We start from the raw sequence: 17458 nt of genomic DNA, 5'->3' as shown, positions 1-17458 counted from the left end.
CAATTCTAGGAAGAGGGTACTTGTTCTTGACTGTGACCTTGTTAAGCTGACGATAGTCATTGCACATGCGCAATGAATCATCTTTCTTTCGTACGAATAGCACGGGTGCATCCTAGGGAGATACACTAGGCCTTATAAAACCCTTATCAAGAAGATTTTTAAGTTGCTCCTTCAACTCCTTAAGTTCTGTGGGGGCCATATGATACGGAGGAATAGAAATAGGATGTGTATCAGGGAGAAGATCAATTTCGAATTCTATCTCTCTATCGGGAGGTACCCCTGGGAGATCTTTTGGGAAAACATCAGGAAACTCATTGACAACACTAAGAGAATGAATAGTTGGAGTCTCAGTCTTAGTGTCCTTAACTCGAACTAAATGATAGATACAACCTTTGGATATCAATTTCCTAGCTTTTAGATAGGATATGAAATTACTTTTAGGAGAGGATGAGTTGGAATTTCCTTTATAACGTAACTCAATTCCTAAAAATAAAAAAGAAACAATAATGATAAAATTAGTCGAGATGCAACAACTCTACATTAAGACAGTACAATAAAATCAAAAACTCGAAGAACATCACACTTTAGATACAGTTAATACAACATGTATGTATGTAGGTATAAAATCCCCTATCTTTTGTAATACGACTTTCAATAATAATTAAACAACACTAGATACATTTCAAGGCATTAACAATTAGTTCTAGATACAAGTTAACACAATATGTATCTATGAAGTCATAACTTGTATCTCTTACATAAAGAATTTCAGTAAAATTTAAACACAAATAGATACATATCAAAGGAGTAACAACAACTCACAGATACAAGTCAACATAACATGTATCTATGATAAACTTGTATCTTTTGTAATCCTACTTTCAATAACAATTAAACAACACTAGATACATTTCAAGGCATTAACAGTTAGTCCCAGATACAAGTTAACGCAACATGTATCTATGAAGTCATAACTTGTATCTCTAACAATAAAACTTTCAGTAAAATGTAAACACCAATAGATACATATCAAAGCATTAACAACAACTCACAGATACAAGTCAACATAAAATGTATCTATGTACTTAAAAACTTGTATCTTTTGTTATATTAATTTCAATATAAAAATAAATCACAAGATACATATAAAATTAGAAACAAAGAACCAGATAAACAATGAATTTCCAAACGTATCATTCACGTCAAAATATGTATCTCGGCCTAATATTGAACAGATCTGGACATGCAATTACCTTAGGAAGCTCATCTTTAAAAATTTCTTCGACAATTCTTCTTCTCTTGGCGGGAGCTTTACTTGCAGGAGTGTTGGATTTCTTAGATCCACTTTCTTTTTCCTTGTCCTTCTTAGCATGATTTTGCCGTAGTTTCTTCATAGTTTGGGGATCGTTTCTAAATTCTTATCTATTTTCATGAAAATCATCAAATTCATAGTCAAAATTACAACTTCTTGAGATTCTTTGATACTTTTAAATTGAGAAAACCCAAGACTAAAAGAAGGTCCAGAATCTCTATTCATACTGATAATTCAAACAATGAAGCATAAAAAAAGTGAAAACAAAGAAATCGCTCAACCAAAATACTCAAATTTCACATAGCTTTGCTTGCGCCAATTTAAAAAAAAAGCGTAAAATAAAATAAAATAAATTGAAGTTGATTTTATGGGAAAAATTACCTTGATTGAAAGTTTTAAATTAGACAGAGAAGATGGATAGAAACTGCACCAAATTTTACGGTGTACGATGAGGAGATGTGGAGTATTTTTGGTAAAGAGGCGGCTTATTAGTTGTAGGTTTAACTTGTATCTCAAATTTAACAAAAAATATGAAACATTGGATTTAAGTAATATTTTAGAAGTGGGGGGATTTTTAGAAGTTTAGAAACTTATGTTGTTTATTTAGGTAATTTTTTCATAAAATTAAGTGATCTAAGTCAACCAAAATTTAAGATAATTAGACGAGAGAGATTAATTGCATAATATACAAGCTATTATTTTTGTATATGAGGGTCCAATTAAATAATAGTTCTTTAAATAATTTTTTGACTATGTCGGATATTTATTTTAAACATTAACCATTATAGATAATTAAGGACCTTTTTTTTTTATCTATGCTATGTAATTTGTTTTTCTGCTACAATTTTTGGCTAAAAAATCTTTATTTTTTTTTAAAGAAAATTTAGTAGAATTATATAAAAACTGTAAAATTCTTGTATAGAATATTTATCTGTTATATATAGAAATAGTATAAAATATATATAGAAATTACTATAATGTGTATAGAAAGTGTATCACTGTGTTGTTTAAAATATGTATACATATAGTATGAGAATAGAAATTGTATTGTTATTTATAAATATATATATATATATATATAGTGCATAAAAATGGTATAACCGTTGCGTGTGTGTGGTTGTATGATATTTATAGAAATTATGTCATTATTGTATAGAATATATATATGTATAGGGCAAAATTCAGAAATAGCATACTTATCCCCTTAATTATGAGTTTCATAGCAACAGTTTCATAATTACATAATATAGCAAGTTGTATTCTGTATTTTTGCAAATTGTTGCTATAAAAATATAAATACATATGATTTTTACTGCCCTTATGATCGATATGTATTTGTATTTTTGCAAACTGTTGCTACAAAAACACAAATACATATGCTACAAAATGTAATTTAATAAAAGCGTTGCTATTTTTTGTAATTTAATATTTAAGTATGCTATTTTATGTATTTTTTCCTAGATTATTATTTACAATCTAGATATTGTATGATTGGCAAGTGATATCTTCTTTACATTCATCACTATATCATTTTTGCACTACATATCTACATGCTATATTATTTACATATTTGGTCCGCATTTTGTGTTCTTTGTAACTTGTTGAAAAGATTTGGCAAATTATACCTGCACAGTTGTTAATTGTTCCCGCAAAGAAATCAAAACATCACGTTATTATTCATGAAGCTAAACACGAAATCACCAAGGAAGTTATTGGATGTGCAGTGTCTCTCAATTCAATATTTAAAGATTTAAGTCCTCTAAATGTTACTGTCATATCTCTAGCATGAGAAATTCTCTAAATATTACTGTCATATATGGGACCAAATACAAATGTACACAGGTGATGTTAACAACAACAACAAAAAGAAATATCACAATAACTTTATGTTCTATTTGATGCAAATATCTTCTGGTCTCATGTTTGTATTTTCACCTACATAAAGAATAGAGGGGAAAGTAAAAGCCGAATTAAAGAATCCTTTTGGAATCTCCTGAGAACACCTCAATCCCAATTTAAACAGTAAAAGTCAAAGTAAACACCCACTTAGAATCTCATGAGACTACTATAACAATTACTACGCCTCAATCTGAACCTCGTTAGGCTCGACTATATGAATTCTCACATTCATGCTCCATTTAAACCGATCTCAATCCAATATTTAAATATTTAGGTTCCCTAGGATTAGAATTTCTCAACCCATATAAATCTCCAACAATATACTCCTAGCACATATTGGAGCGCTAGTAAATGTATCAACTTAACTAAAACTTAATCCTTCCAGAAAATAGTGATGGAAAGTTATCAGTTTAACTACTTAGCAATAATAATACAAATCAAGGATTGTATTTTTCTACATAAAAAATACATGTGTACTTCTAAGACCCTCATTTCTCTTTCCAAATAATAACAAATAGCAGGATTCTCCTTCTTGATTTCTCTTTCCAGTAAGAAGTTGGAGAAGGTACAAATTTTCTAGGAAATAAAAATAGAATAAGAGATGGTTTGGTGGTCTGAATCAATTTTCTTTTCTCGTAGAGAGAATATGAATGAATGAAAAAAGAAAATGCTTATTACATATTGCTGCATTTGTTTTGCAGCACAAAGATACGAAGTGGATAGAAAATTTAAGGAAAAGATATAGAATGAACACAGGGACAAGTGTCCTTAGAATTGGACAAGCAATAGATCAGCCAAACCACCAAATGAAAGACGAATATCAATGACATAGTAGAAAGTAGAAAAAGGGAAGGTATCCACACATTTTTACTTGCAAAATGGATGATGCGAGCTTGATACTTGTAAAGAGAAAAAAGCAAAAGCAAATTATTACGAGGACTTCATAGTTCATACTTGTAAGGTAGAAAGAAATATTGTAACGAATAAGACCTATAAAGCTTAGACTTCATACGTGGACTTAAGGTCCACGATCAATGAGTATTTTGAGGATAACATTTTCTTGTATTAAAATAAGTTGATCAGAGAATTATTACTACGTTGTTGTCCGGCTTCTTTAAAAATGTTACTACACTCATGTCGAATTGAAGAATCAAACACGCACTAGTTAATATTCTTGAATAGTCCAAGCAACGTAAGAAAACTGCATATATAAGGAAGATATATGCTTTAGCTTTCTAGGAGGAATATCCTCCACTATCTTCTTTTTTGTAAGTATGTATTTTTGAATGCTATCAAGTCATTTCCTCAAAAATAGGGCAGAAGAAAAACAAAATAATCATACAAAACTCACTTTAATGGCATCTATTCTTGGATCAATTCATACAACAACCTTTGTTTTGAAAATGTTCCTCGAAATGAATCATTTCAGTTTTCTAAGTGAGAAAAAAGATTTCACACTTAGGTGGCTGAAAAGTTAGCTATTCACACACCTGCTGGTGATAATATAATCACTGATATTGAATTTGAGATCTACATCAAGTCCTTCAAATTTAATCACAACATGATCATATATCCTGAAATTACTATGATAATTTAACATCATAATAATTCAGTTTCTGTAATTTAAATAATATCATTATACCTTGGCAAACAAAATTCGAAATCTAACTACAATGTTATGCCTACCAGCGACGCGTGCAATGTGACGAACAAAGTATGAAAAAAGTATAAATCAGCAGAATAGTAGTATGGAACAAAAACATTTGCTTATTCCCCTTTATTAGTAAATGTAAAATTATCTCTTCTCTTTATCAATAATATGATAACCATATGAGGGATAGTAATCTGTAACCTGAAATATAACTATACTTTACTTCCCATCTAACTGAGTAAACAAAAGTTCATCGATAGATTAATGTTTCTATAAATAACAGAACGTACGAGATGATATGCACTGAGTGGATGTGAGATTCATTGTCCAGTGAGCAGTAGGATGTAAAACAATTGTATTGAAAATTGAAGTCAGATACGTGTCGGATCTAGAATTTAAAGGTCGTGGCTTCTCAACTTATAATTTTTACCACTAACTAATAACACACTTTGTTTGTGGATTTCCAACTTATAATTCTTATATATTTACTAATTTTTTCAATATAAATTTAAGAATCGGATGAAAGTTATGAATTTCCGGAACCGCACTTTATGTTGTGCATCCGGCCCTTGTCCACTTAATAAACTTCTCAAGACTCCATTAAGTCAATTATGAAGCTCTGAAATGACAAACTTACCCTCAAATATCTGAATTAAAGGACAGAAAAGAGACATACTTACCCTCAAATATCTGAATTAAAGGACAGAAAAGAGACATGTTGAAATCTTTTCCTTTCTAATATAGTAGTAATGATGTGTATAGAAGAACATGTATCTGTTATCAGATATGCCTTAGAGGTGGTCGGTTGATTGTTGCGAACGGTACGGTCATATGATAATTATTGTTGGTCAGTCACTTTTGTTGCAGGAAAAAATGGACGAGAGTATTAATTAATGGAATGTATAAATATGGATGAAAGAAAAGTGAGAGTGAAATAGATGATTGTTAATGGAGATAAGAATGGGGTGATGTAAGACGTGTAAGGAGGTAGAGAAGTTAAGGTACATGCAAAAGCATGCATGAAAATAATATTCCTAAACATGCTTTGAGCAGAATTGGACCTTTTGTGCTTTGAATAATTTGCATGAAGTTTATTTTTTGAAGTGGAAAGCAAACTTTATCGAGATCTATAAAGAAAAAAAGAAAATAAAAAAAAAAACAAGAAAGCAACAGAAGGTTGCTAAAAAGACCAAAAAAAGAAAAATTGTTATAAATGTATTTACATTATAGTGAATGTCTATTAAGATCTATCAAGATCTATTTGATATCTATTAGGATTTGAAGCATCTGTCTTTTACTCAGACTAGAGTAAATTTCCCTTATAATAGAGGGGTTTGTTCATTGTATTTACAATCTTATGATCTCTCATCCCTTAAGAGAAGAAATAAGAATCACCCTCTCTTCTCTCTCTACTCTTGTTCTTTATTCTTTCTTGCTTTATAACACGTTATCAGCACGAGACTCTATCATGAGCACTTATTCTACGATAAAAGCAAGAGATGTCAAGTAAAGTTTTGATTGAAAGAAAAAAAAGAAAAAGGTTATTGTTCTGTCTTCATAATCCATATATGACCTTTAAAAGGTACGTTTTTATTTTACTAGGTATTATTTTATTTTATTTCTTTTCATATGACTAATAATTTTACAAAACTTGAGTTCGTTGCCTCGAGCAAGAACTACCTCTCATGGATGTTGGGATGTTGAAATCCACTTAGATGTTATGGGTCTTGGAGACGCCATAAAGAAACAAAATACAACATATAATCAAAATCGTACTAAGGCTATGATTTTCTTGCGTCATCATCTTGACGAAATTCTAAAAATTGAATACCTTACTACTAAGGATCCACTTGTTTTGTGGAATAGCCTAAAGAAAGATCTGACCACTTGAAGATGGTCATCATCCCAAAAGCACGATATGAATGCATAAACTATGAAAATAAGATGTTGGGTTCAAGTCCCATTGATTTATGCCTAAGACACCTTTATATGGATAAGACGTTGAGTTTGAATCTAAATGCACCATACTGATGATATTATGATGGCTAAGGCAAAATAATGGGTACTTGGTGAAAAGTCATGAAATCTGACCCATTGATTATGCTCCATTCCATGAAGTGAATGTGGTAGCAATATATGATAAATCTGAAATATGACAACTTACTTCATTCTTGAGGTGTATGTGGCAGCAGTGCATAATATGTCTGAAAGGAGACAAGTGATTGAATGCACGAATATAAGTGTAAAGGGACAATATGATTATGATCATCAAAAGTGATGATATTTTCACATGCATATTATGATCATAAGATATGATAGAGAAAAAATTCTCTACATCATATGTATGCCTCGATTTGCTTCTGAAGTAGCAAAATCTTGAAAGAGATTATAAGTTATCATAATTTGATAGGCTTAAGACACGATTATATTCCATTCCTGGGAATGAGAAGCTTATTAATGCAAACGTGTACTTGATTGTGATGGTATCACAACTCCCCTCCGAATGAGGCAGAATAACTAAGAAGAGTTATTTCGAAATCTACTTCTAAAGTAGTAAATCTGAAATTTATTCATGTAATAGTAAATCTGAAATTTACTAAAGAAAAAAGTACATGTCATGGTAAACTTGGAGTTTACTATAATAAAAGTTTATAAATTGATATGAACGATTGTGACATCTCCAAGATGTGCATATTGAATATTAGACATGTATTGAAGAACTAGAAGATTCTTTGAAAATTGTTTATGTCGTTTGTTCTCATGATAAATTGGTTGGACCAACTAATGTTGGGATTAAATTCCTTAAATCTGAAAAAGGATAAAAGGTGAATAAGGATCCGTTCACCTATCATGTGATATGTTGAAAAGATGCATCAATAAGATGATCACATGTACTTTCATGGTCAACCTACGTTTGACATTCATAAAGTTACTTGTTCAATATAAATTGAGCATAATTTTCAGATTATGTAATCAAGATAGTTTATCTTGATGATGATGGTTTAGCATTGAATGTCTTCGATAAATATCTAAACCATTGTTAATGAGAACAAAACTTAATGTATTGGTCTGAAATATGATATATTGCAATAGCATTTGTATGCATTAAACCAATAAATTATGATTATTTCTTCCCTCTCAATTGGTTCAAGGTTGGGAACCAATTATTCCATCTAATAATTTTGATGTGCGGTATACGATTAATGAATATACCATAATGCACAACGATGGATTTCTCAAAGAAATAGAGGATGATGTTAGTTTTCCTAACATAAGGGGGAGATTATAAGCGCTATGAAATATGTTAGGAATTATCACCATATCCTCATCCAAAAGATAATTCAAGTCAAATGTTGAAAACATCTCATATTAAGCACAGGTGCTCTTATTTTGTGTTCCTAAAGGACAAAGTCTATGCATGCGTGAAGCGTGGTAGACTGATCGGTTCCAAATGAAATAGTCCATGAAAAATAAGGAGCAAATAATCATAATAAGAAGGCAATGAGCTCTTAAAGAGCCTACGACATACCACTTCATGAAACCTTATGAAACATTCATGTACCTGAAAATAATAAAGTGATGAGATCTCAAAATACTATGTCGCATTGTGAACTGATACAAAATGATATATCATCAATATCTTTGACACAATATTGACACAATATTGTGAAAGATTATGAGGATCTGAATTCTACGTTTATTTAAACATGCTGACGTAGAAACATTTATCAAGTGACATGAAATGATGCATCTTGGTAAGTATTAAACTTATTTGATTTGCAGTCCAGATATTTGAAGATGCCACTCATGAAATGTTGAATATTGTCACTTGACAAAACTTATGTGAAAAACTTTTAAGGATTCAAAATGCTTGAAGCATATAAAAGTTTTTGGGAAACTTATTTATAATCCTTATATTGTATAAGCTTATTGCTTGAACATCATTGGAACTCTTGGAGAGTTTTCAAAGCAATATATTATTTACTGAAATTCGAAATATATCGAATTGGATTGGTTATGAAGTATCATATCTTAGTGCAATTGATGCACTCATGTACCTTGCAAATACTACAAGGCCTATAGCCTTTACAGTCAATTTATTAGCAAGGTATATTTCTGCTCGTACTATGAGACATCAAAATGGGATAAAACATATGAGCTTATTTTATTCTAAAGATTGTAGTCCCGATCTTATTGATCATGCTGATGTTGGGTACTTATCTGACCGGCATAAAGCTCGATCTCAAATAGGTTATGTGTTCATATATGGTGTTACTGCCATATCTTAGAGATATACAAAACAATCTATTGTAGCCACTTCATCGAATCATGCTGAGATAATAGCTATTCATAAAGCAAGCCGAGAATGTGTATGGTTGAGGTCCATGATACATCTCATTCGAGAAAAATATGGTGTGAAATATGACAATCTACCCGCAATTTTATATAGAGATAATTCAGCATACATAGCACATCTTAAGGGAGGATTCATAAATGGAGATAGAACGAAGCATATTTTGTTAAAGCTTTTCTACATACATGAGCCATAAAAGAATGATGATATTAACGTGCAACAGATTCATTCAACTGTCAATGTAACTGATTTATTCACCAAATCTTCTTCAATTGCAACTTTCAAGAAGATGTTGCACAAGATCGGGATGCAAAAGTTCAAGGATGTTCTCATTAAGGGGAGTTAATACGTGTTGTACTCTTTTTTCCTTACGAGGTTTTGTCTCACTGGATTTTCCTTTTAAGGTTTTTAACGAGGCAGCCGAAATGCGTATTATTAGAGATGTGTACTCTTTTTCCTTCACTAGATTTTTTTCCTACTGGTTTTTTCTAGTAAGGTTTTAACGAGGCACATTATCTGCCAATTAGACATTTAAGGGAAAGTGTTATAAATGTATTTATATTATAGTGAATGTCTATCAAGATCTATCAAGATCTGCTTTGATATCTATTAGGATTTGAAGCATCTGTCTTTTACTCAAACTAGGAGTAAATTTTCCCTATAATAGAGGGGTTTGTTCATTGTATTCACAATCTTATGATCTCTCATCCCTCAAGAGAAGAAATAAGAATCACTCTCTCTTCTCTCTCTACTCTTGTTCTTTATTCTTTCTTGCTTTATAACAAAAATAAAATTGGATAGGTATTCGCTGATAATTTTTTTAACCAAAATGTCATTTTGCTAATTATCGAAAACAGCAAAATTATGAGGCGCATAGCAAGTTTTTGTTAACTATCGAAAACAACTACATATACATGTATTTAATGCGTAAGACAACATTAAATACATATATACAAGTACAATTAATTATCTTATTTTTAGATTTAAAACGAAAAAAGAATTTCAACTTTCTTAAATCATATTCACCCAATTAATTGAAGATTCTATTTTCAAATAGGAAGTTTTTAATGAGTTTCAAAACTCAAAATAAGTTTGAATGATAAAAATAATTCTCCTTGATTTTCTCTCTTTTATCTCTAGTCTCTCTTTCTCTTCCTCTTCTTTATTATTATTATTATTATTATTATTATTATTATTATTATTATTATTATTACATTCTCACCCTTTTGACCAAATCATAAAAGGGTTGGGCCATGTCCCGTGTGGGTTAGTGGGTAGAATTTGTTTTGTTAATTTATGATTCGGGCCGCTTGGTCCATGTATGTTTTGAGATTTTGACTAAGTAATGAAAGTTCAAAAATTGTCCAAGAAAAAAAAATCAATATTGCACATTGTTATGAATTCGATAATTATTATATTATGTATAAATAACATAAATACCAACCTTTTGAAAGTAATTACACTTTTTTCCACTTTTTTAATTACTTAATATACATAACATAACCGACATATACATAACATTTTGTGTATATGTTGGAATTTTTGTAATATGTTTAGGGAGTTGAAATTTTTTGTAATATTGGAAACATAAGTTGTGTATTTGTGTAATTTTTAGTTATATTATAGCAAATATAATACAATTGTAACAACTTACCTGTTTGTGCTTGACATGAAATATCTGAACAGAACTCTCAAACAATTAAGGTACGTTCCTAATTTCAATTACCATCCTCGATGTGAGAAAATGCATCTGGTACATGTATGTTTTGTTGTAGAGCTGACCATACTTCTATTCAACTTATGCTACAATCCTTTAATCATTTTTCTCAAGTGTCTGCACTTCATGCCAACTTGGGTAAGAGTTCTATCTACCTAGCAGGTGTCACTCAAGTTATTAAAGATCAAATCTTGGCTGATATGCAGTTCATGGAAGGGAAAATGTCATTTCGCTATTTAGGGGTTCCTTTATCTTCTAAGAAACTAAGTATCCAGCAATGTATGCCTTTGATTGAGAAGATGGTAGCGTATCCAGCAATGTATGCCTTTGATTGAGAAGATGGTAGCAAGAACAAAATGTTGGACCACGAAGCTCTTCTTATATAGTGACAGATTGCAGCATATAAAAAGTGTTCTATTCGAGATGCAGACATACAGGGCACAAGTATTTTTACTACCTAAGAAGATTACTGAATTAATTACTAGAGTATGCAGAACATTCTTATGGATTGGGAGTGTTGATACTTCAACTGGGAAAAGTTGTGCCTACCTAGATTGGCAGGAGGGTTGAATATCATTGATGTCTACCGATGAAATAGAGAAGCGATATGTAAATTGCTATGGGTTATTGCTACGAAGAAGGACACATCATGTATACAGTGGGTACATGCATATTACATCAAGAACAACAACATTGACACTATTTTGAGTCCCAAGAGAGCTAGTTGGATTGTAAGGAAGATTATTGGTGTCAAAGGACTGATTTCCTAATGGAAATGTGCAGGCAGAACTGAATAGTTTTTGTAAGAAGGAAAAATCCAGTATCAAACTAGCCTACCAGTCCTTTATCCCTCAGTGCCCCAAAGTTACATAGAAGAGTATCACAATAGGGGTTGGTATCATCCCGAGGCATCAATTCATAACTTGGTTAGCACTTCAACAAATTGTCCCGATGGGGGATTCAGGTGTCCAAAGAGTATGTATTGTGTGACACTGGATTGGAGGAGACATTCTCCCACTTTTTTGTATGACTGTACATACTTTAGCGCAATCTGGAGGGGCTTATTGAAATGTGTGGGTTTTTGTACAGTAAAAGAATGAAACAGTAACTGCAATGCAGTAGTACTCAATTTACAAAGAAATGGAAGAAACTGAGGGAAGAAGATGAAGTCATTATCTACTATATTGATCTTTTATTGAATGATTACAAATGAGGTATATGTGTGTATATATAGGCTGAAATAATCAGTAACTAACTACCTAATTAGTTAGAGAGTTAATCACCTACCTAATTAGTTAGAGAGTTAATCACCTGATTAAGGCTCAATTAATAACTAACTTAACTAAGTAGTTTCTTAGTTGTGGACTTAAATGACTAAACAGTCCCTATCTCTCTTATGTATTAACACTCCCCCTCAAGCTGGAAGGGATGAAAATGTTCAGGACGCCAAGCTTGGATAAGAGCAATTCATGTTGCAATCTGCTAAGTCCCTTAGTGAAGATGTCTGAGGGTTGATGTTGTGTAGGCAAGTAGATGATTTCAATCAATCCTTGTTGTAGTTTCTCCCCGATGAAGTGACAGTCTATTTCTATGTGTTTGGTTCTCTCATGATATACAGGATTAGCTGCAAGTTGAATAGCAGCCTTACTGTCACTAAATAGTTTAAAAGGAAGCCTGAGTTCTGCACCTAATTCCTTTAGTAATCCCACTAGCCAGACCAGTTCTGTCGTTGTAGTTGCCAAGCTTCTGTACTCAGCTTCAGCAGAGCTTCTTGACACAGTTGATTGCTTTTTAGCTTTCCATGAAATCAAGGAATTTCCCATCTTTACTGCATATCCATCACAATATGCAGAGATAGTGTTATCTGTACTACTTGATAATAATATTCCTTGTCCTGGATTTTTCTTGATGTACCTTACTATCCTTAAGGCGACATCCATGTGATACTTTTTAGGTTGTTGAAGGAATTGACTCAAGGTCTGTACACTAAATGAGATATCAGGTCTTGTCATATTTAAATACAACAGTTTTCCAATGAGTTTCTGATAAGAACTTTGGTCTACAAGAGGATCTTCAATATTTTCTCTTAGTTGATCATCATATTGTTTAGAAGTTAACTTGACATTCACATCTATAGGTGTACCAGCTGGTTTGATGCAACCAACTTCATAAATAAGCTCAAGTGCATATTTCCTTTGATGTATTGTAATCCCAGCTTTGTACCTTGCAAATTCAATGCCTAAGAAGTATTTCAATTCTCCCAAGTCTTTCATCTTGAATGTTTGTTGTAAAGACTTCTTTGTTTCTTCTACAAGCTTCAAACTACTACCTGTGACTAGCATATCATCAACATAGACTAATACCATAGCAGTTCCTTCCTTTGTCTTCTTTGTGAATAAAGAGTAATCATGTTGACTTTGCTTGAATTGTAGCTTTAATAGAGCTTCAGTTAACTTTTGGCTCCACTTCCTTGGAGCCTGTTTTAGGCCATATAAGGATTTTTCAGTCTATATGCTTTCTTCTCCCCCTGACGAAAAAATCCTTGAGGGAGGGACATGTATATCTCATCATGGAGGTCACCTTGTAAAAAGGCATTGTACACATCCATTTGATGGATATGCCAACGTCTAGAAACAACAAGAGCTAAAATGGTCCTTACAGTGACCATTTTGACCACCGGTGAAAATGTTTCCTTATAGTCTATCCCTTCCCTTTGACTATAACCTTTGGCTACTAACCTTGCCTTGAACCTTTCCACTTCACTTGTAGATTTGTACTTAATTTTGTAAATCCATCTACATCTAATAGTAGTTTTTCCTGCCGGTAATTTTGATAATTCCCAGGTTTTGTTGCTTTCCAACGCTTGTATTTCGGCTTGCATTGCCTCTATCCACCTAGGATCTTTGATGGCTTCTGCATATGTTGTTGGTTCAACTAGAATAGATGTAGCAGCAATAAATTTTTGATAGTGCTTAAAGAGATAAGCATATGACATATATTCAGAAATAGGATATTTAACATCCTTGTTGATGTTAAGAGACACAAAATCCTTCCACCATCCTGGTGGATGAGATTCTCTTACAGATCTTCTAGTAGGCATCATAACAGGATTAAGCACTTGTATAGCAGGAGTCAAAGTAGCCTGTTCTGCACTCTTAGTTTGCATTTGAGGCGATGTTGCATTATCAGATGGTGATATATGATATGTAGGCTCATTAATTGTAGGATAACTTAGAGACCAGTTTGCTATGTCAAGTAGAAAATCTGAATTGGCAAATATATCTACAAAGGGAGCTTAAGATAGTTGAGTCTGAGCTTGAGAGAAAGGAAACACAGCTTCTTTAAAAATAACATCTTTACCGATAAAAAAGGACTTAACAGATCATACAGTATGTAGCCTTTATGAATTTCTGAATATCCCATATGAACAGATATCTTTGATCTAGGAGCTAGCTTATCAGATTCTGTTATAGTTTTTGTAAAACATAGATATCCTAGCACTCTTAAATGCAGGATAAGAGGAGGTCTACCATATAATCTCTCATAGGGAGATTGATCATTAATAACTTTGCTAGGCATCCTATTAATCAAATATACTGCAGCTAACACACAATGACCCCAAAAATATGGAGATATATAACCTTGAAACATCAAGGCTCTAGTTACCTCTAAAACATGTCTATGTTTTCTCTCAGCTATACCATTTTGTTGAGGGATATATGGATATGATCTTTGATGAATTATTCCTAATTCTTTAAAGAACTTATCACATACAGAATTTACAAATTCTGTACCATTGTCTGATCTAAGAGTTTTTACTGATTTACCAAATTGAGTCATAACATATTTCACAAAGTATTGAAGAGATACACACACATCTGATTTAAATTTCAATAAGAACAACCATGTCATTCTAGTAAAATCATCAAAGATAGGGAGAAAGTATTTATTACCATCAAACGTAGGAGTTTTATAGGGTCCTCATACATCAAGATGTAGTAATTCAAAGCTATCACTAGTTTTGATACTACTTAAAGGAAAGGGCATTCTTGTTTGTTTAGCACAAGAACATATAGTACATCCATCAACTATTTTGGTACTTGCAGAACTACTTGTAGATAACAATCTATCTAAGACTTTAGAAGGCATATGGCCAATCCTTTTATGCCATAGACTTATATCTGCATCTTTCATAGTTTTATGCTTATCAAAAATTCCTGTAGCTATACAAGACACATTCAGTAACTCATTCTTAGTCAGTTTATTGAGTAGCAGGTATAATCCGCCATCTTCTTTACCAATCTACCTCACCTTCCTAGTGTAGAGTTCCTGAAAAACACAAAAGTGAGGAAAAAATGTGACTGAGCACCCTAACTCTTTAGTCACTTTGCTTACAGACAGAAGATAATATTTAAATTCAGGAACATGAAACACATTTGTAATAAGACTTCTAGGTGAAATGAGAGAAGATCCAATATGAGATACAGTAGTTAGATCTCCAGTAGGTAAATAAACTTGTTTAGGATACTTAGGCTTGACAATAGAATCTTGTGTAAGCATGCCAATCTGTGACGCCATATGATTTGTTGCACCTTTATCAATTATCCAAATATCACTATTTGCAGACACAAATAAAGCTTTACCTGTTATAGTAGCTGCATTAGCATGATCTGCGTTGGTTGTGTTGGTTGCAACATAGTTTTGATTCAGTAGTTGTAGAATTTGTTCATATTGTCCCTTAGTAAATGTACAATTCTGCAGTTGGCTAGCACATTTCTCAACATCTTTACCCTGAGCCTGCACTGGTACATTGGTATTAAGACCATAGTTGAGCCTTCCTTGTGCATGATCAGTACCTCCACCATAACCCTTCTTTTTTGACTTAAAATCAGATGGATACCCTACCAATTTATAGCACTGATCTTTTGAATGCCCCTTATAGTTACAGAATTCACAGATGACATTAAAATTCTTCTTGAACTTATTTGTATTACTAACTTGATAAACAGAACCACTATAACCTGAGTTGTTTACTACATTCCGATTTCTACCATTGTTACCACCAGTTCTTGAGTACATAACCATAGGGTCTATTCCATTTGACATCATTGTGTTCATGCCAAGATTACCACTGCTGGAGGTCACTGATTTCTGACATTCATCACTAACTATCATAGCATAGGCTTGATTGACACTAGGAACTGGATCCATAAGTAATATTTGACTTCTTGCCTGATTGTAGTTTTCATTTAATCCCATCAAAAATTGGTATAACTTTTGTCTATTCAAGTGAGCCACAAAGCCTCTTGATCTATCACAATTACAGTCAGGGGAGGGAATCAATGCCTCAAACTCATCCCACAATGATTTAAGTCTAGTGTAATACACAGACATAGTAGAAGTACCCTGCTGTAGAGTCACAATTTTCTTATGTAGACTAAAGGTCCTTGATCCATCTACTCTATCAAATCTTTCTCTCAAATCTTCCCAAACACTATAGGCAGACGAAGCAAAAGCAACCCCTCCAAAAAGACTTTTGGAGATAGAGTTTAACAGCCAAGAGAGTACAATTGCATTAACTCTCTCCCATTGACCCCATCGCTCTTCATTAACACTTTCTTTTGTACAAGAACCATCAACTAAACCAATTTTATTCCTATCAAGTAAAGCTAAACATATAGATCGACTCCATAAGGCATAATTTTTAGTCCCAAGTAACTGAAATGAGATCAAATTCACACCACTAATATCAGTAGGACTTAAGAACAAGGGATGTTTATAATCAATACCTTGACTCGAATTCATCTAAGGATTGGAATTGTTAGAATTCCCTCCATTGGTTGATGTTGATCCATTTGCATAACCACGGGAGTTTAATTCACGCGGAAGATCTGCATTGGCATGTTCATTTCCAGTCCCCATTTGGGCAAATTCTTGAATGAATTGAACAGTAATTTCAACAAACAGTTCTCAATCTTCAGATCAGAATTCTTCTTTGATCTTGAAACCAAGATCTTTTGCGGAAGCTTTCTTTGTATTCTTTCTAAGAAGAACGATGATCTAGTTCAACACATGAAAGCTCGATCTACTCAGACTTCGATCGTTGCTTTGATACCATGTAGGTTTTTGTACAGTAAAAGAATGAAATAATAACTGCAATGCAGTAGTACTCAATTTACAGAGAAATGGAAGAAACAGAGGGAAGAAGATGAAGTCATTATCTACTATATTGATCTTTTATTGAATGATTACAAATGAGGTATATGTGTGTATATATAGGCTGAAATAATCAGTAACTACCTACCTAATTAGTTAGAGAGTTAATCACCTGATTAAGGCTCAAGTAATAACTAACTTAACTAACTAAGTAGTTTCTTAGTTGTGGACTTAAATGACTAAACAGTCCCTATCTCTCTTATGTATTAACAAAATGGTTAAATGTTACAAGGCAAACTATATGCTGGGAAACTAGAGTTAGATTGTTGGAACAGAGAGTGAAGAGTACAAGACCCAAAGCAGAAGTAC

Source organism: Capsicum annuum, chromosome 7 (genome assembly GCF_002878395.1).
Source record: "Capsicum annuum cultivar UCD-10X-F1 chromosome 7, UCD10Xv1.1, whole genome shotgun sequence".
NCBI classification, from domain to species: Eukaryota; Viridiplantae; Streptophyta; class Magnoliopsida; order Solanales; family Solanaceae; genus Capsicum; species Capsicum annuum.
Note: the sequence above shows the minus strand (reverse complement) of the source record.